We start from the raw sequence: 21,050 nt of genomic DNA, 5'->3' as shown, positions 1-21,050 counted from the left end.
AGACAAATTTGTGGGTATTCCCAATCTGTCTTATTTAGGATCACTGCTGAAAGTTTTAGAGTTGTGGCACTCCTGGTCTTTTTTATTTTTTTAAGAGGCCTGAACAAGAAAGCTAACCACTCCAGAAGCAAAGAGCCACATGGCGCTGGCCACATGCCAGGAGCTTGCACTAAAAAAAACAAAAACATTTTAGGGGTAGCAAGGGAGTCCACAGGGATAGCAAGGGACGCCCGCAGCAACAAACGTAATATATCTGATCTCTTCAATTACTACGGCTATTGTGCGTAGATCCGCCTACTGATGCACACTTATTCTGTCATTTACGTCGTTATGGACCTCGCATCATGGTAGCACCGATTGTTCCACACGTCAAGCGGCAGATACTCTGGTTCCTCCATTATGAGTAGCTGCATACAGCCGTAACCAATACCTGTATGTCAATTCCTAGTAACACTATTATGCCTAAATTTGCATCTCTACCAATGACCTATTGTAGCGCCACAACATTTCGGCATACTGCCTTGTGCCTACCTTGGACTCAATTGTCTACTGTTCTGTGTCGTTAACTACCCGAGCATATCCTGTACCCTATAGTATTGTGCTGCTAGCCTATCACTAGTATATTGAGAATGTCCAGCTTTTAGTGCCTTTCACATTGAACTAAGACATGCACTAGTAAGCCCTGCATCTAGTGTGACCCCGTAGTACCGTCTACCCATCACGCGTCACGACCTCATCCGCATACCTACAGGCACCCAGGCAAACTGCTGCTCCCCTCGATTCCTTAGCATACGACCTGTCAGCGCCACCCCATTGCATGCCACATACGTCTTAATGGTCTGATTGATAGCTATGTCTGCCTCACTGTTTTGGGCTATGCCCACTGTACTCCACGTTTTCCTATTGATCGGAAGCTCGTTTCAAGGCACCTTATGGGTTCTCTACATCGGAATTGCACCCCACTGCATTCTTTGTGTGCCTTATTGATTTGAACTGTGCCCAACTGTATGTCATATATGTGCATTATTGATCCGAATTGCGCCCAACTGTATGCTATATATGTTTACTGATTTGTAGTACTCCCTAATGCGTTTAATGTGTGCGCTACCGACCTTAACAGAGCCCTGCTGTATTTCATATATGCCTTATTGATTCGAATGCGCCCATTTGTATGCCCTGTATGTATACTGACTTGAATCACACATCAATGCTCTCTATACGACCTGAACAGCGTCCCGATGTAATCTATGTGTGCTCCAGTGATCTGATTTGCTGAACTGCGCCCCATTGCAACTCATGCTGACTGCCCATCCCTCCCACGTGCATCCATCAAATAATGTGTCCAAAATGACATGCACTAGGCTTACCATGAGCAACTGGCTCCCCCCAGTAAACACTATTCAACCCACGACGTTCTTACCATCACGCATACAAACCTTCACTAACACCACACCTTCATCCACAACTTCAGTGCATAACCCCTACCTGAACTCACCGGTTCTTTAGTTAGAACATTTTGCTACCAAACCTATACCTAATGTACCATTTAACTTGAATCTTAGGAACCATAGACTAGGCTCTAGTTTCCCACCAGTAGCCCCATCAATGTCTAAACCCACCATCACCCTAGAAGTTGTCAAACCAGCCATCATCCCAGCCTCAAAGCCAACTAAAATTAGACCTAGTAAATGTACCATGCCTAAGGAACTTTCACCCACTACCAAATAAACCACTAAAATTAAGGGTGCTTTAATTGACGCTAGGTCCCTCCCAGCACATGCATTAGTCATTGCAGACTTTATCGCTACCCAAGGCCTCGACGTCTTAGTGATTACAGAGACCTGGCTAAATGCTGCATCTGGACCGTCCCTCTCACTCGCTATCCCTAACCACTATACCATTACCAGATGCAACAGAAATACTAACCAAGCTAAAGGTGGAGGTGTCACATTTATCTCTAGAAACTCATTAGGGCTTAGACCAATACTTAATCAGAACTTTACTTCAGCTGAGCTCCTGTCGGTTAAGCTCCTGATCTCAACGACTCAAACCATTACCATGCACCTCACCTATAGACCACCTGGCCCAGTCTCCCCATTTGCAGAAGACATAACCACCCTCCTATCCACCAACACCAAGCCAAATTCACAAATCATCCTACTGGGTGACCTTAACTTAGGCTTCAAAGACGCCAAAGATCACAAAGCCCTTGACATTGCCAACACCATTTCAGAACTTGGCTTCGCCCATCACATCCAGGAACCCACACACATCAAAGGGGGGATCCTTGATTGGCTCGCAGATATCAATTGCACCATCAACATCCTGTCTAACACGCCCTGTACCTGGTCTGAACATCACCTGATCAACTTCACCATTAAAGCTAATAAACTCTGTTTCAAACAGGGCAATGCCCCACCAACCCACACCAGAAATAAAAAGGACATAACCAGTGAGAAAATGCTTCTGCTGATATTACCCATCTTGGACAAGGCCACTGAGTCCCACCAAGACTTTACGGTGCTAGTCGATATATACAATCAAACTATTCTCAAGGCCATTAACTCCATTGCCCCTCTTAAACTATGGAAATCCAAACCAAGGGCTTATCGGAACTCCTGGTTTCCTCCACATCCCAGAACACTACGTAAGGGAAAAAGACTTGCCAAGACCCGCTGGAAAAGTCTTCCTACTGCAGCCAACAAGTTCAGTCTTACTCTAGCATCCCTCATTTACAAAGAGGAAATCTTCCAAGCCAAAAAAGAGAGTTATAACAATAGGATCTCAAGCAAAATCGAATACTAAAGAACTCTTTAAGATACTCAAAGAACTAGAATCTCCAGCAGCACCCACCAATAATTGTCTTAAAGATAGAACTTGGTGCGCTTATATACAAAAAGCTCTATTAGATAAAATGAACATGCTTCAAAATAAAATCAACGCTAAAAAAGTAGTCTAGCGCAAGACCCACAGCATAGCTCACCAGTCAGCACTGTAGACCCCGGCAAAATGCTCACAAACCATTTAACTTTGTCACCACTTTCCACCAAAGAGGTAGAAAACATCATCCTCAAACTCAAACCTTCGAACTGTCATGGAGACACATGCCCAGCCCATATTATTAAGGAGGCGACTAAAGAAACAGCGCCATTTATCACCATATAAATAAATGCCTTATTTGAAACTAGCATTGTGCCCAACAACCTCAAAAAGCCTGGGTCCGCCCTCTGCTTAAAAAACCAACACTAGACCCGAGCACCCCCTCCAACTACAGGCCTATCACTACTATCCCATTTCTTCTCAAATTCCTGGACAAAACAGTTTACCTGCAGATCCAGGAGTACCTAGAATCTAATAACCTCCTCGGACTGAGACAATCAGGTTTCGCACTGAGGCATGGAACCGAAACTGCATTGCTAGATGTGAAAACGCAAATTAAATTCCTAAAAGATAATGGTAAACTGGCCCTCCTCTTATTGCAGGACTTATCAGCAGCATTTGGTTTGGTCAATCACCAAATACTTTGCAATCATCTTAAATCTGCAGCTCATTTCTCGAGCAAAGCCACCTCTTGGATTAGCTCCTTCCTCGACAATAGATCGATGAGGGTCTTCTCCCCGTCGGCCTCGGCGGAACAATCACCATTCTTGTGCGGCGTCCCCCAAGGATCATGCGTATCATCAACACTTTACAATGTGTTTACGAAGCCCCTCTTCGACATTCTTGACTATTTGGGTGTCACCTACACTGATTATGCAGACGACACCCACATAGTCATCCCTATCACTGGAGACCACAAAGCAGATTCCAAAGCCTTGAATGATGTATGTCTGGTTATCCAGGCCTGGATGGCCCAACATGGGCTTTGTCAGGACGACGAAAAAACAGAGTTACTACACCTTGGGTTGCAAACAAGACTCAATAAGCTAGACTCTGCTTTTGACTCTTTCATCATCGATGGCAACACCATTAAGGCATCCAAGGACACGAAAACTCTGGACATATATTTGGATTCTACTCTGTCTCTAACCAGAAAAACGAACGCCATAATATCCTCCTCCGCCTAAACATGCAAACTCATGTCATGCTTGTCGACCATTACTTACCACAAACTGCACCACCTTAGCTAGAACCCTTGTACTGTCGAAACTCGACGAGTGGAAAAGTGCTCTATCTAGGGAATAGCCAACATAATTTAAACAGATTACAAGTTACACAAAATAATGCCATTAGAGCTCATCTTAAAATCACTAGAAACCCCCATATCTAGGTACCAGATGTAACCTACACTGGCTATCTGTCTCCCAAAGAATCCCGTTTAAATCACTATGGGCCTCATTAAGACTTTGGCGGTAGTCATGCCCTTAATAAGGGCATGGCTGCCACCAAAACCGGGTTCGGGTTCCCTGAATGGGGAATTACAGGGCCATTCCAAGTTTGGAGGGCCCGGTAATTCCTCCTTCATGGAACCCGGACCCGGACCTTCCCCATTCCCATTTGAGCCCCCATAGGGCTCAATGGGAATGGGTGCAGGGAGATAACAACGGGCTGATTACGACTGGCCCGTTGTTAGCTCCCTGGTCGCCTTGCGGGACCCGGTAAGGACGCCTGGTTTTACCAGGCGTGCTTACCGGGTCCCGCGAGGGAACCTCGTAATGAGGCGAAAAGGGTTCGCCTCCATTAGCAGCACCCATTAACCCATTCCGCCAAGGTTATAATGAGGCCTATGACTTACGCAGAAATGTCTTGCCAAGCAAGCACCGAAACACCTATCTAACCTATTCACAGGTAACACCAATGATCGACCTCATAGAGCGGCCCAAGCTCATTGCCTCATATTACCGAGATATAAGTTGCAGAAGGCGGAGGGTTGCAGCTTCCCGGTGCTCACAGCTAGGCTCTGGAACTTTCTAGCAAGCCCGCTCAGAATTGAACCCTCCTTCCATGCCTTCAGGAGTAAAGCTCAGGACCACCTTGCACACGCCTAACTAACGAGGGCCGCGCACAAGGGAATCCAACTGTAAATATTCTTGGTATTCTTTGCATTCTTTGCACTACTTGTATCTAACTGCCTTGTAAATTGCAATGTCCATGTAATATTCAATACCTATGCAACATTTTGTAAAATATGTAAATGCTATGTCAGTGTATCTATGTAATTGGAACCCTATTAAGAAATACGCCCAGATGCCCCAAGGCCAGGTGCGCTAAACAAATAAAATAAATACAAATAAATACAAATACAAATACCTCAGGGGTCGCAGTTGCGACCACTGGCGACCCCTAAATGACGTCCCTGAAAATGACCCGTTAATAAACAAATATGTTGAAATGGCCAAAGTGAGTTGGGGCGGAAACCCTGAAGATACACCTAGGCCACTTAAAAAATAACAATATTCAACTTGAGCACTTATTTTGTAAAAAACAACTAAAACCACTGGACAAAATGTAACTATTGACTGGTCCCAAATTCAGTTTATTCATAAATGTGCAATTGAGAAACTGTTTGAAAAATAAAGTGTATGGCAACTACACTAATTTCATACTGCCCATCACTAGCTCCTGGAAGCCTTGAGTGATCTGGCTTAGGGAGCAAAATAAATTGGTGGTATACTTGGTTTAATTTCTTTGATATATCTCGAGAGTCACTGGCTCAGAAATTCGAAAGGTTTTAAAGCGATTATTCTGAAAAGTGGTCCAACCGTCTCTGGTTTTGGTCTGATTGATTTTCTGACCCCAGGACTTCCAATGTTTATACTAGGCCATGTTGGTACGCCAATAAAACGATGAAAGAAGAAAGCGAGAAATAATTTGTTAGATAGCGGATAACTATCACATCATTGTGTTCTTAAATAGCTACACCATGTTGTTATCTAAAAGTTCTCCAATTCACTAAAACTGTGCCCCAGGAAGATGTTGAGAATGTCCCTTCCATATCTTCTATTCTTGTAGAAAATCTATTTTGCACAAAAACACGTAGCTAGAATTTGCCAACATTCTACATTCTTAACCACTCTCAAAACCTCACAAGCTTTACCATCTCGTGCCCTCACATGATGTAATTAATGAAGCCAGGAATTAAAAAAGTGAAGGGTGGTGAGTAACCACTGTTTCCAAATGGTATTCCCTGCACTCAACAAAGCATAACAGATGAGTCGTAATTCAACCTTTAAATGCTGGGCCCAATAATCCAGCGCTTTCTGCTTTCTTAAGTGCACAGGCTTGTGAGGAAGACGTAGGATGCTTGAGAGGATCTGTTCACCAAGAGGGGATAATGGGTTCTATACACAAGGTTCTGCAATCTACAATATTAGCACCCAAAGGAGAGGCTCTGGTGAATCAGGACTCTTGGAAAGAGGGCTTTATCGAGCATTAGTACCCGGCACGCGCTGTCCACGGGAAATACTACACGTGGATTGGCTCTTTTCTGAGCCATACCACATGGTATTCCTATGGGCGTATGAGCATGCCTGCCTGTGTTCACGGCAGGGGGCGTGGCAGCCCCTTAGCCAATGAGGAGGCTGGAAACAGGGCTACACTCAGGCCTGTAACTAGGGGCCCGGGGGCATTACCTGGGGCAGTATTGGCCCGCCGCCTCAGGTCTTATTGCCACAGTAAACACCTGCATTCTCCCCTGGCCACCCGAGCCTCTCCACCCTGTACAACATTTGAATTCATTTGGCCTTGGTTCAAATAGAGAATATTTGCCCCAAAGAGATGAGGAACGATTGATATTCAGACCTCCCAATCATATAAAAGGGCCCAACCATTGGAGTAGTGTGGCCCTCCTTAAGCCAAAGATATGAATACAAAGTGTGATACAGTTGGTGAGTGAGACTGTGGGCTGTGCCACCTCCTCCTGCAGAAACAACTGAGCTTGTGCTACTTGATCCTCCACACCAGAGTGATGTGTGGCAGAAGGGAGTGCTGGCAAATGCAAAGGTTGCCTAACATGTACCATGTACACCCCTAACAGCCCAGATGCACAGATCATCTGCTGTGCTTGATATAAACACCGTCTAGCCACAAGCCTCATCTTCCCCGGCACGTTTAGGTGCTAGAGACATGCTGGCACTCAAGCTGAGCACTTCTCTCTTGTCACACAATGGTGGCACATGTGTTTGATACAGTTACAGCCACAGAACTTTATCTCTTGCCCCTAAACTATTCCGGGAATTTTTCTTCACAACCAGCATTTTGTTTAATCACAAATCTTCACAACTATTATTTTCACAGGTCTGTCACAAAAAGTCGGCGCAATCAGAGGAAACATCAGAATGTATTCTTCTACTTCAAAGCCTATTTTTTTCTCTTCACAGGTAGTATTTTGTCTCATAACAAAAAGATGAAGCAGTGAGCCCATTAAAGTAATCTCATGCCTGACTGCAGACAATTCTGGGATTTGATCCTTCCTCCCTAATCGCTGACAGGAAATGTCAGGTCTGTGTCATGCAAGGTGGTCACTGGGATTCTCTCCTTTTTGGAACTACAGGCTCTGGGGCTACTTTGCATGAAGAGCTGAAGAATCCAAGAACATTAGTGAAACCAGATCAGTCTGGTGATTGCAGTGATGAAGATGGTTAGATTTGTGTTAAACAAAGGGAAGGAATTAGAGGAGGAGGCAGTAAACCCCCTATCTAGGATCAATTTGGGTTTATCCCCAACCTTTTCTTTCTTTTCTTGCTTTGATGTCCTGATCATATATCGGGGAGATTTAGAGTGATTTATGAAAGCTAATTTGATTTTGAAAGGATATTGTATGTTAAATGTTTTAACTTGTCTTGTTTTAAACCAATAAAACATTTTAATAAAAAAAAATAGTGAAACATTACAATTGCCTATAGAAAAGCCTGCGCACTATGGTGTATCCAAATAAGTACATGAAGCTGACTCAATACGGCAACTTACGAACTAATAAAAGGAGTTAAAGCAAAGATTGGAAGGTAGTCAGAATAAATAAAACAGGATAAAGAACTGACTCTCGCATATGGTGCCGGATTAAAGAGCATAGCAAGATAGGAGGTTTGTTCATATTGAACGCTATGTCTATGCGTATTTATAAAGCGGCCGCGGCCGAAGCATCTAAGCGCTAACACTATAACTAATACTATTGCAGGAAGGATCAAACACAAACATCCAGAAGATCACCAATTTTTTTTTAATAATTCTGTTTATTACGTTTTAGTAACACAACAACAAAACAGACATGAATCAAAGGCATACATCAGATCATGGTAGTAAGGCAGTTTTCAAAAAAGCAAAAGGAACCCAGTCGGGCCGAGAGCCATCAGGCATTTGTGGGATAAGGCAGGTAACCAATGTTAACAACAGTACATTTCTATTTTCAACGGCACATTTCAGTTAGCGTCCAGCCATTTACCCCATATTTTTCAGAATTTGCGGGGGCAACCCCGTGCATTATAAATCCGGCGCTCTGAGGCCGCGCATCTGTCCAGCTCATTGCTCCAGCGGTTCACAGATAGAGGGTCGGCAGAGCCCCAGCTAGTCGCGATCAATCTTTTCCCTGCCCCAAATGCCAGTGCCAGAAATATTTTTTCATATTTCGAGAGATCCACCTCGGATTCCTTACAGTATCATTTTGGGATCCCTGGGGATTGGTGTCACCAGGGTGGCTGCGATCTTGTTGATACAGCTCTCCCAGAAGACCTGTAAGACTCGGCAGTCCCATAACATATGGTAAAAAGTGGCAGGTTCTGTTTTGCACCTGAGGCATGTCCCGTCTTCCAGTCCCCCCCATCTGGCCATGGCAGTGCGTGAATAGTATGTGCGGTGGAGGATCCTCAGTTGTATAAGCCTGAGTTTGGAGTCTATACCTATTTCTCTAGGGGACATCAATGCCTCTACCCAGTCCTCTGGTTCCATTTGACCTATGTCCTTTTCCCATTTTTCTTTGAGCCCATCTAGCTGCTTCGCCCCACAGGAGTTAAGGGCTTGATAGAGCGTGGAAGTGACCTTGGAGTCAATGTATTGCGGAAGGATGTTGGTCTCAATGGGAGTACAGGGGGGTATGGTTGTCGTATCAGGGAATTGGGTGCGGATGGCGTGGGCCAGTTGTGCATGTCGAAACCGGTCCATGGGTGCGAGGTCGAATCGCTCTTGCATGGCCTCAAAGTCAAGGAGGTGGCCTTCTTGTATCACATGCTCTAGTGTGTGTATCCCTTTCACGCACCAGTGACCGAAGGGGCCCATCTTTACTATTTCCGGGAGGAGTGCGTTGTGCCATAGGGGTTGAGATAGTGTTGGTTTACCTTTCCAGCCTATTAGTTTGTGCGCATCCCGCCAGGCCCGGCAAATGTGGCGTGTCATTTTGGGTAACAACGGGGGTTGGTTGTGGGTGGCGTACAGGGTCTGTAGTGCGGTTAGTGGGGTCATGCTCTCTATTTCAAGGCAGATGTGGGGGAGTGTGGGATCTGCGTGTATGCAGTCATTTACCACCCCAATCTGGGCTGCAAGGTAATAGGTGCGTATGCATGGTAGACCGATGCCTCCCTCCCACACTGATCGCTGTAGTGTTTCAAGGGCGATCCTGGGTTGTTTCCCTCCCCACAGCAGTGTGCGAAGGCGTCTGTCCATGAGTGCGCAGGTGTCTCGGGGGATGACAAGGGGGGCGTTTTGAAGTACATACAACAGTCTGGGGAGGGTCAACATTTTGAATAGCGCCGCTCTGCCCATTAGTGATAGTGGGAGTGATTGCCAGTGGGAGGTGTCCCTATTGAACCGGTCGATTATTGGTTGTAAGTTGAGTTGCAGGAACCCACCCAGTGTCGGGTCGAGTCTTATGCCCAGGTATTTGAGTTCTCTAATGGAGACATGATATGGGCAGGTTTCAGGGATCGCAGACTCGTCTCCCTGGATCGGGAAGTAAATGGTTTTGGTTTCGTTTACCTTAAGGCCTGCAAAGCGCTGGTATTCCCTAAGGATGCGGGAGACAATCGGGCAGGAAGTGCGTGGGTTACTGAGGTATATGAGGAGGTCGTCCGCGTAGAGGGATAGTCGGTCCTCTCCCCCACCCGGCCAGGCGAACCCTGACCAATTAGTGTTAGCCCTAAGCTCAATTGCGAGAGATTCTATGGCCAAGAGAAAAAGCAGCAGGGAGAGGGGGCACCGCTGTCTCGTACCACGACCCAAGGGAAATGATCGAGAAGACCTGCCGTTCACCCTTACCGTGGCCTCCCGGTGTGCATACAGGAGTTTAACCCATGATATAAACGTTTGCCCCAGGTTCATCCGAGCGTTGATTGCCCACAAAGCCTCCCATTCTACAGAGTCAAATGCTTTTTCAAAGTCCACTGCCAGGAGGGCCAGTGGGGCTGGTATTTCCTTGGCTCTGCTTAGCGCCAGCTGAACTCTACGCAGGTTCATGCGGGTGGATTTGTTGGGTATGAATCCGCATTGGTCGGGGTGGACCAGGGTCTCTATAACTTGCAGCAGTCTGTTGGCTAGTGTTCTTGCGAGGACCTTGGCTTCGCCGTTGATCAAGGATATTGGGCGATAGGAGGCACATTCCTCCGGGGGTTTCCCGGGCTTATGTATGACGATTATGCATGCCTTCCTGAGGTCCGGGGGGAGTGCCCCCAGCTCTTTGCTGCGTAGAAACATACGGTGCATGTGGGAGGGCAGTGAGCCGCCGAGGCATTTCCATGTTTCTGTAGGGAACCCATTAGGACCTGGGGTCTTCCCAGGTTGGAGCTTTGCGAGCGCCTCTTGCACCTCGGTGACAGTGATTTCGGCGTTCAGGAGGTCTGTTTGGCGCTGAGAGAGCTTCGGGATCTCGATCTGGTCAAGGTAGCATGCGGGTTCGGAAGGCAGGCTCTTGGCCGGTGGAGTATAGAGTTTCTCATAGTAGGCGGCGAATGCCGCAACAATGTCCGAGTCGTCTGTGAGGAGCGTTCCGTCTGGAGATTCAATTGCCCGCACATGTCCCTTGGTCTGTTCGCGCCGTTCCAACCAGGCCAGTGACTTATTCGCCTTGTCGCCTCGTTCATAGATTTGGCTCCGGACTAACTGATGGGCTATTTGTGCATTGTCTAGAGGCAGGTTGCTAAAGGCCTCTTGGGTTGTAATCAGATCCTCCTTCGCTTCTTGGGTGCAGTGTTCACCGTTCGCACTCCAGGACACGCGCTTCTGCCTCTTTGATCTTTTGGACTTTGGTAGGCTGAAACTTCCGAGATAACTTCCCCGCGGAGGACAGTCTTATACGCCTCCCAGAGCGAGATCGGGCAATCCACTGATCCTTCGTTGTTTTCAAAATATTCTGTTGTCTTCTTTTCCAGTTCCTCCGCAATTCCGGGGAGACGTAGGTGATACGTGTTCAGGCGCCAATTACGATCCGGACCACGGCCGGAGTTCTTCATGGACAATAGGAGCGGAGAGTGGTCAGAAATACCTCTTGCGAGGAATTCCGCGTCAAGGAGCCTGTGATTTATATTGCGGGGGATGAAGGCATAATCGATTCTGGAGAATGACTTGTGGACGCCTGAGAAGAAGGAGAACCCATCCTCGTTGTTGTGGAGCGAGCGCCATGCGTCCGTCATACCCAGAGCTTCGGCGAACATGGCGAGTGGTGAGGGGCAGGGCAGGTACCTGACCTCCTGTGAGATCTATCGACTGCAGTGTTCATCACTTCATTAAAGTCCCCGCCAATCACCCATACATCGGCCTCATCTTCTAGTAACCGGCTCTGTAGCTCGGAGAGTAGTTCTTTCGTCTGTGAGGGGGGCGTAAATTGCAGCGAGGCCCCATTTCTCGCCCCAGATGTCAGCCAGTATCATAACATAGCGGCCCCGGGGGTCGGTCTTGACCTTCCTGACCTGCAGGGGGACTCGCTTGTGAACCAGGATCATCGTGCCCCTAGCTCCTGTTGTGAATCCAGCCTGGTAGGCGTGAGAGTAGTTGGACTTTTTGAAGAAGTTTGTGCTCGTGCCTAGCAAATGTGTTTCGTTTAAAAGGGCAATGTCAGGCGAGTAACGGTTAAGGTACGGGAGCACCAGTCTTCTCTTTATGCTGGAGCCGAGGCCGTTGACGTTCCAGGAGAGCACGGTCACCTTGTTGGAGTTCATTCTATCTGCGCGGGGCGCTTATCTGGACATCGAGGATCAATGGTAGTCATGTACACTCGAGAGGTGTGCAGCGCTGTACTTTCGGGGGAGACGTCCGGGGGTCGTCTCGGGTTGGTATATCTGCTGCCTGGATGATGATTATGTCTGTGGTCTTGCCCATAGACAGTACTTGATTCCCTTGCCAGTGCTTCTATGTGTCTTGCCTTCTTGTTTCTTGATTCGGTTTCTTTACAGTCCTTGAACTCCCCCCCACCCTGTACTTCCCCCCCAACTGGGAGCACCTGTCGCCCAAACATTGAACCTATAACTTTATAAACTTCTTCGGGATAACCCGGCTGTGATAACGCGCGCGCAGCCTTAGGGGGCGGCGGCCGCTAGGTGAGCATTTCCATTCTACCAATCTGCAGTTTGGGCCCCTCAGTACCGGGTATTCATCCTTTTTCCGTAGGGGTCCTTGACGCGTCGTCGTCCGCATCGGACGGGGGGCGAGGGGGCGAGGGTCTCCCAGGTCGGGGTCGCTGCATGGGTGGGCCCGATAGCACACGTCTCCCGCTGGAGTCCGTGAGGACATGAGTTTGAAGCCAGTCCCATGCATCTTTGGGGTTGTAAAACAAGTGAGTAGAGCCCTCAGACTGGACTTTTAGCAATGCCCGGAAGAAGAGGGCATATTTGATGGATAGTGACTGGAGCTTCCTCTTAACGGAGTCAAAGGACTGGCGGGCTTTTTGGACTTCTTTCGTGTAGTCGGGATAGAAACCGACCTTGTAGCCGTTGTATGTGATCGGGCCCATGGCCCTTGCCATTTGTAGGATCGCATCTCGGTCGCGATAATTCAGTAGGCGTGCAGTCATTGTTCTGGGCGGGGCACCCGGTATAGGTCGGCCGGTGGGGACTCTGTGTGCCCTTTCCACCGAAAAGAATTTGGATAGCTTCTTCGGGGCAAAGATATGAATGAGCCAATCTTCTAGGAAGAGTTCTGCGCTGGGGCCTTCCTCTTTCTCTGGTATACCGAGGATCCTGAGATTATTGCGTCGCGCCCTCCCCTCACTGTCTTCGGCGCGGTTTTCCAGTTGGGTCACTTTTTGGGCAATCGCAGTGAGCTGCTGTTCCATGCGATGGACCGCATCTTCAGTGTTAGACACCCTCTGTTCCGCTTCCCCCACCCTGGTCGACAAGTTGCGGAGGTCCTGGCGTATAAGGGACACCTCAGAGGATAGGCCACCCATTTTAAGTTCCAAGGACGTCCTCGAGTCCCCAATCGCTTTCATAAGGTCTGACAAAGAGATAGGAGGGTCTCTGAGTTCTCCAGGGTTACTCTCTTCTTCTGGGGGTTGAGGCTCGTGCTGGGGAGGGGCCCCCACGGTGTAGAGATCCATCTTGCTCTGTAGCGTTTGCCTCTTGGTTTTCTCCTTTCCCATGCTTTGGTCGGGCTCTGTGTAGCAGGGATCTGGATGCTCCCCCTCGGGGCAGACGAATGTGTATAGGCTGCGCAGGGTGCGCACTGCGAGCCGCTGCCAAAGTTACGTTTGGGATGGCCGCACTGTCGTCGCTCAGCCTCGCTTAGTGGCGTGGTGTATAGAGTGGCCCCCGTGGTATCTGGGCTCTAGGCCAAAGTGCGTAGGGATCTCGTGGGGAGGACTGTGCCCCTGTTCTACCGTTGTTGTGGGCTGGCCAGCGCCTGTCTCCGCTACATAGGGTGGCCCCCCGCGAGTACTGCGTTTCGGGTGATGATTTAAGCCGCTCAGGGTGGTCCCAAGAGAGGGGCAGGGCAGTTCCACCTTTTACGCCAAGTCTTGGGGTCCACCGTGGACCGGGGGGGGCTCACTTTGTTGTGAGAAGAGGATCTTTTCATCCCCACACTCCCAGTGTCGTTTAGCTGCGTTTGTGGCTCGTGGGTCTATGGCGCAGCTGTGCTCTGTGGCCTCTGCAGCAGGCTAGTTGCAAAAAGGGGTCGCGGGGGGGAAACAAAGCAAAACATCCACCCCCCACACCCGTGTACCTTGCCGTGGGTGCCTCTGGTTGCAGCGTGTCTTCCCTCAGCGGGGGAGCGCAGCTCTCGGCTCTTGCTGCCGCTCGACCCCGGGTATTGTAGTCTTGCTGATGAGGGGGGGCAGGGGGAGGAGGGAGGAGGCCCCGCTTGGAAGGCTGGCGATGCAAAGTCTCTCCGGATGCGTTTCTCTCGTGGATCGGGAGGTGTGTGAGCAGCTGTTGTCCCGAGGGTGGAGCAGGTGGGGTGGGGCCCTCAGCGGCCGCTCAACGGCTCCCGGAGAGCGCCGCGGGGTCTCGTTCCAAGCGTCGACCTCGCCTGGGAGCCACAGCGAACTCAGCGTCTCCGGGGGGGAGGAGCGATCCTCTTCTCCCGCCCGCGCCGCAATGGCCGCGAGTCATCCGCCAGCGGTCCGCGGGCTGGTTCTGGCGTCCCCTGCTCCGGTTTCTCTCCGGAGTGCAGCGTCAGCAGCTCTAGTGGGTCCGCCACCGTTGGCGGGCGGTTGAGGCGAGATTGGTTCTCGTAGAGTGGAAAAGAATTCAGGATAATAGTAGCGGCCGCCGGCAGCCGTTCATTTTAGTTCCGCATGCGTCGCGCGCGCATGCGCAGTCCAGAAGATCACCAATTAAGAAATAAAAGCAGGGGTTCTTCTCCCACAAAATGTAGTCACCATGTGTGCAAGCGACTGGTAAAGGTAGAACAAGCAACAAAATATAATACATTAAGCATATAGATAATATTTATAAGTAAAGGACATTGGGCCTCATTACGAGTATGGCGGTAGCCATGCCGCTCTTAGCGGCATGGCTACCCCCATACCGGGTACCGGGTTCCAAGAATGAGGAATTACCGGGCCATTCCGACCTTGGAGGGCCTGGTAATTCCCTTTCTTGGAACCCGGACCCGGTACATCCCCATTTTCATTTGAGCCCCAGTAGGGCTCAATGGGAATGGGGAGGATGCTAACAAGGGGCCCGTTGTTAGCATCCTGGTCTGCTCGCGGTACCCGCTAAGGACGCCTGTTTTTAACAGACGTCCTTTGCGGGACCCGCGAGCAGATCGTGTAATGAGGCGGTAGAGGGATAACGGGGCTGGCAGCTCTACAGGTGCCGTTAACCCTCTACCGCCTTCCTCGTAATGAGGCCCATTATGATTACAGCTGATTTAGTCAATATAATTACATCTTTCACCATAGCAGCACCAGTTAAAAATGCACTGGGTCAAGGGCAAAAAGGCAGATAGCAGATGTCTGTTTTTGTTATATAATACAAAGCACCTTTCTTCAATCAAAAAATCTTCACAATTTCATAACACATAGATATAATGTCAAAGGTAAAGGAATGGGAAAGGCACTATCGTGCTGGTGTCCATGTATGGAAGCAGCTGGAAACTGGTGCTAGTACCTGGGCATCTAATAGCAGTGCTTGGAAAATGCCTAATACATATACACAAGCCAAAACAGTTGGCTTTGCCAATGCTTGTTTTTAACAGGGATTCAGTGAATGACATGCAGAGTGCTTATAAATCGACTGGCTGAAAGCAGACCTGGTTTAGATATCTTTATTACTCCAGCAGCGTGTTTATAGCTCAAATTAAGTCAACTCTCAGAAGACTGCTTTGAAGAAATGCTTGCAGGCAGTTTGAGTGAACAGTTTGATATTAAGGTCTGTTTAAAACTAGCACAAAGAGGTCCCATGAGGAGGTGTTTTAGGCAGGGAGGGGCAGGAACTGGGTGGGAATGACCATAGGGATCGGCATTCCCATGGGCAGTCAATGGGTGGGCACGTGACCAAACAACACCTACTAGCTGTGTGTCCCTCCTCATGTGCCATTTCTCCCTATCTGTACTCTAACGCAATCGTTTCGGCTTATAGGTGACACAAGCACCAATAATAGCTCAAACTAAGAAATGAATATTTTAAGGAATCAGAATGTTAACACACATGGACTGCGATTGAACTGAAACAATTGGAATACATTAAAGAAGTCGTGAAACCCATTCCCTGCTAAACACTAATCACACATGGTGGATAGGATAAGCGATGTGCTCTTTAGAACTATAGTTAAAATAAAACAACAGAAATGAGAAGGCAGTCATTTCCTAGTCAATGAGCAGGCTCAAGAACACAGAGAGGAACCACCAGACAGAAACACCAAAACCACAGTTGCAAAGGTAAGAGTCTAAAATATATGGAAAGAAAATGATGTACAGCCAGTCAAAAGCAGTGATTAAAACAGTATGTACACTTTTGCCACCAATGAGAGCGAGCAGTATCTAAAAAGTCTAACTACCCTGAAAGCAAAATAAGCAGAAACCTCACTGAATAGAAAAAAAGACAATTGTGAATGCACAAGAATAGGAGCGAAAGGCTGCAAATAGAATGTTGGGGATAAGGTGGGTGAGCAGGTTCTGTATTGTCCTAGGTTCCTGGTGTTGAGGGTGGGTACTAAATGAGATAGCATTCTCTCAATTAAAACATATCCCGCGATTTCAAAGCCTCAGGTAAATTAAGAATGGATGTATCTGAAATGTCCACTTAAAACATAAGCCACGGAAACAAGACACCCCCTTGTTATGTTTTAAAGATGCAGGGTTTAAAATTGCTGGGAGCTATTTTGATTCTGTTTGCATCCTATAGCCACATGGTTACTTGAAACTGGCCCGGGGCTACTTTTGACTCCCCAGGCCACCTGGTTACACACAAACATACCTGCATATGTGTTTGCTTCTCTGTATAAAGTCACTTCAGGACTGTAGATTTACATGTAGAAGACATTAAAGGTTAAGGGGCCATACAAAAAGTGATTATTAACTCCTTGTTCCCCAGAGGTAGCAGCTATCTACTGGTGTTTGTCTTGTGCTCCAGAAATGTTTTTGTCTTGTCCTTGTCAAAGCTTTATTTCGACCTCTGATGTTGTAATTTGGAAATATGTAGAATATAAGTTTATGGAACACTGTGAGCAATGTGAATTGAACTGAAGTGCAGAAGAAAGCATCCTGAATAATGTGCAAAACTGTATGTAGGAACAGAAACACGTTGTTGTAATAGTGGGGCAAAGAAAACTATTACTAAACCCAACAAGATATTGTATTTGTTATTTGGGAATCTTGATAAATATGAATATTTGCTTATTTATACATCAGGGATACAATGCTTGAAGCATGACATTGCAGGCAAGTTGGCGCCACAATAGAGAGAAGGGCAATACAGATAATTAACCCATTCTGGTCTGGATAAAAAAGGGAAGGAATGAAGTGTATGGCTGAGAGGTTTTGATGATAATTTAAGAGAAAAATGTATTCAGGATTAACATAAAAAATACATTTAATGTATTTTTCATGATAAAGGAGAATTCATGATGTGTGTGGTATTAAAAGATTAGTTCATCTGACTGACTGAACAGGAATGCTACCTTTTTTCTAGAATTTCTATTAGCATAATTTAGTTGGTGCCATGTCTATGAAAACACGTATTTCCTCCCAGTCAAGAAAATATCTGGTGACTCTGCATAGTCCCAGCACCTCGGGAGCTAACTCTGCCTGTCACTCACAACCTTTTCCATGGCTTCTCATTTTCCTACTGACTGGGTGTGTCGCTTCTCGTCTTTGCAGCTTCTTATTGGCTGTGTCAGTTGTCGTTTCTGGTCTTTCCACTGCTTCCTTCCATAAACCAAAATTGACACTCCCTCAGGACTCCCCGCTCTCTACCTCTTCCCTCATTTTTCAGCCCCATTGTGCCTTGGTCACATGACCAACACCAGTGAAGAAAACGGTTTACAATCAGCACAATATCCACCCACGAGGGTGGGGGAAGATGGATATACCATATTTTGCCTAACTCTGCATACCCAATGGTACTTCTTTATGTGCGGTAATCTTCCCTCATTATCACTGTCTAAGCAGCAGAGCTTGGGGCAAAAAAATGTTCTTTCTTGCCAAACATTTTTCCAAAAATTGACATTTTTCTTCCATCTGCTTTATGTAAGAACATGTCTCTGGGTAAGGTGGACCCAGATATTCTGGTTGTTCCCCAGCCCGGATGTGTCTGCTGCTCCCAGCAAGACTATATCCCTGGGGATTACTTCTCTTTGATCCATTGTGAAGTAGAGTAACGCCTCTTCCAGTGAGACAGCCACTCCACAGGAAACTGTCCTGAGAACAGTAATCAAAGGGCACACCTATCACATAAGGACTAGCCTCACACCAGGGTGCTGCATACCAAAATGGCCTTTGATGATATTGGGAAGTGGTTGAGGTTAGTGTAGACTTAGGGAGCTCCACACAGCTGAGACAATATTCCACCTTCTTGTTTCTCTCTGCCTCTCTCCTTCCTGGCATCTCCACTTCCTTTATCACAAAGCAGTTAAGGTGTGATGTCAGAAGGCAAAGTCCACATCTCAAGCACAGCGCTTGAACCCCTTAAAGCACACTTGCTCCTGGGCAATCACCTGTGGACTTTTTCCATTAAAAGAGGAGTCTCGCACTCCTTCTCTGATTCGCTTTGGAACAACTAACTAAGGAAGAATTTGCTGGACTCTGTTGAGAGAGTTGACCTGTTGAAAGCCCTCAGAGGGAGGTGAAGAATAAGTGTCCAAGGCAGAGAAAATCAAGACCTGCCTCTCTGCCATCCACAATGGTACTAGGAACTCACTGTCCTGAAGGACCTATGCAGTTGTGTGCCAGCTTCCCCTATGTTTAGGAGCCCAAAAACAAGGGTAGTGCGCAGAGATTGGTGGTCTGTGGTGATCCGCAGGGGGCAGAGGAGGGCTAAGGAGCATTGCAACAAAGGCTGGAAAGTTGACAAGGAGTTTGGGTGAGTAGGTCAAGTGCTATTGATGCTAAACTGACAAACTATCAGCCACTGTGCTAGCCTAGTAAAAATAAGAAAATATTTGATTTTGTGAACCTTGCATTGATTTCTCCAAAGTATTTGCCCTCAAGCTCTCCCCATACCTGATAAAAGTTATACTCAGAAACTGAGAAGTCATTTACGTTCTAAAAATATGACATGCACATCCGATAAAAGCACACAGTACCCTATGGTGAAAACCCTGTTTAATGTAGAGTCGCAGAATCAGGTTCCAGCAACAGCGGAATCTGGGAGGAGAAAGGACATGGAATCTACCATGCATGTACTTAACCCCCTAATTGGAAATAGACCTTAACACACTGTGACGAAGAGTTAGTGCAAGCCATCTGCACAGATTTGGGGGTTCAGATTTAATTTCACAGTCAGTACCTGCGTCCATAATATCATCAGTAAATGTGGACATGACTAACAATATATCTATGACAACGGACACAGCAGAGGGAGCCGCGAGATCCGTAAAGAAAAGTAGGACTGATGTCATTTGGGTTGTTAAAGCCTGCCCCACTCCCATAGCCGGTCAGAAAATCACAGACTTTATTCCACATGCAGGCTCCAGCATGGGAATTAGATGTCTGGAGCCATCACGGGCATGTCTAATGGGGAGTGTTGGGAACTTGACAGTCCATAGTATATGAGAAGGGGTAGGCAATAGAGGTTGTAATATGACAGAGACTGAGCTTGAACAAGGAGAACAGGGAGAATAGGGAAATGGACGCACAAGCCGATATATACAAGAATGTCGTATAATTATGAAATCATGCATGCATCACATTTGCAGCTAATTGAACTTTCTTCCTCTAGCAACTTGGCGCATGACGGAGCAAAGACCAATGGCCCATACATTAAAGGAAGTAGACTGACAAATTAAATTAACATCACCTTCCATCTAAGTGTCCAAGGCATAGTTAATTTAATCTCGGCACTGAATATCATATTAAGTGCTTCAGCTGAACTCTATGATAATATTAGAGATGAAGTGAAAGCTCACACTTTAATACTGAGTGAGTTGAATGTAAAAGTTGACATTTTGAGCAGTTGGCTCACTAGGCTGAAGAAGCCCACAGCTGTCATGTTGAATAAGCAGATGGGTACAGATGCTAGCCTTGTTTGGGATGAGAGGTACAAAGGAAAAGATCCAGCTGAAGCGGTTAGAGAAAGGGGTGCAAATTGGAAGTCACATGTTGATAAAGGTCAGAACCAAGTGGTAAGAGAAAGGGGAGGAAATGCAAACACTCAAATGGGGACCCTAACTGAAAAGTCACTGGCAAAATATAAAAATGGGAGGAGAAACCAAATGAGGAATAAGTTGAGGAAATGTCTCAGGAATGTACATCTTACTGTGGAGGAAGTTGATTGTGTAAAACCCCTGTGTATAGATGTGGAGGAATTGAGGGAAGAATGAGGTGTACACAATTTAGAGAAATATATAGATAAAGACATCAAAACGGAAAGAGGGATGCAAGTGTCTACAGATTTAATTAGTGGCATATGTGATGGTCAAGTGCCATCACAAATGCGGAGTGAAACGCTACGTGGAAAAAAGGTGTGATGAGAAATAATATGCAAGTGGTCTGGTAAAAGAATTCCCGGGGTATTGAGAAATGGGGTAGATAAAGCTGAAAGTAAAATTATAATACGAATGTACCTGAAAGGGAGTGCTGGGAGCCTATTTTTAACATGAATAAAAAAGTTAATTCAAAATGTAACATTGGTAATAGCCAGTCACAGCCTAATAGTCGGACAGTGAATCCGAACTTCAATTTAATAGGAGGAGTGAGTCAAACTCAAACTGAGGTACAAAGGTATGAATAATCGTTGCCTGAGGTGTGTTCTCCATTTCTACAAGAAGCAGAGGGCAGGCAACATCTTATGAAATTATTTGAATTAGACGAGAAACATCTATCCCGGGGGTGAAAAAGGAAAAAAGTGCAACGTTAAGAAAATCCACATTTAAACTCAAAAAACCTCGGATCCCATACCAGGTAGATCAATGTCTGATATTGACTTGAAAGTAGACAAGATGGTGCAAGATAGAAGATTGTACTTTGAACTAAAATCAAATTTAGATCTTGGCATAAAATTAAATTGCACAAGCATATTAAAGTTGAAGAG

Source organism: Ambystoma mexicanum, chromosome 3p (assembly GCF_040938575.1).
Source record: "Ambystoma mexicanum isolate Mex_15411 chromosome 3p, UKY_AmexF1_1, whole genome shotgun sequence".
Classification (NCBI taxonomy): Eukaryota; Metazoa; Chordata; class Amphibia; order Caudata; family Ambystomatidae; genus Ambystoma; species Ambystoma mexicanum.
The sequence above is the reverse complement of the archived record's forward strand: the minus strand, read 5'-3'. Positions refer to the sequence as shown.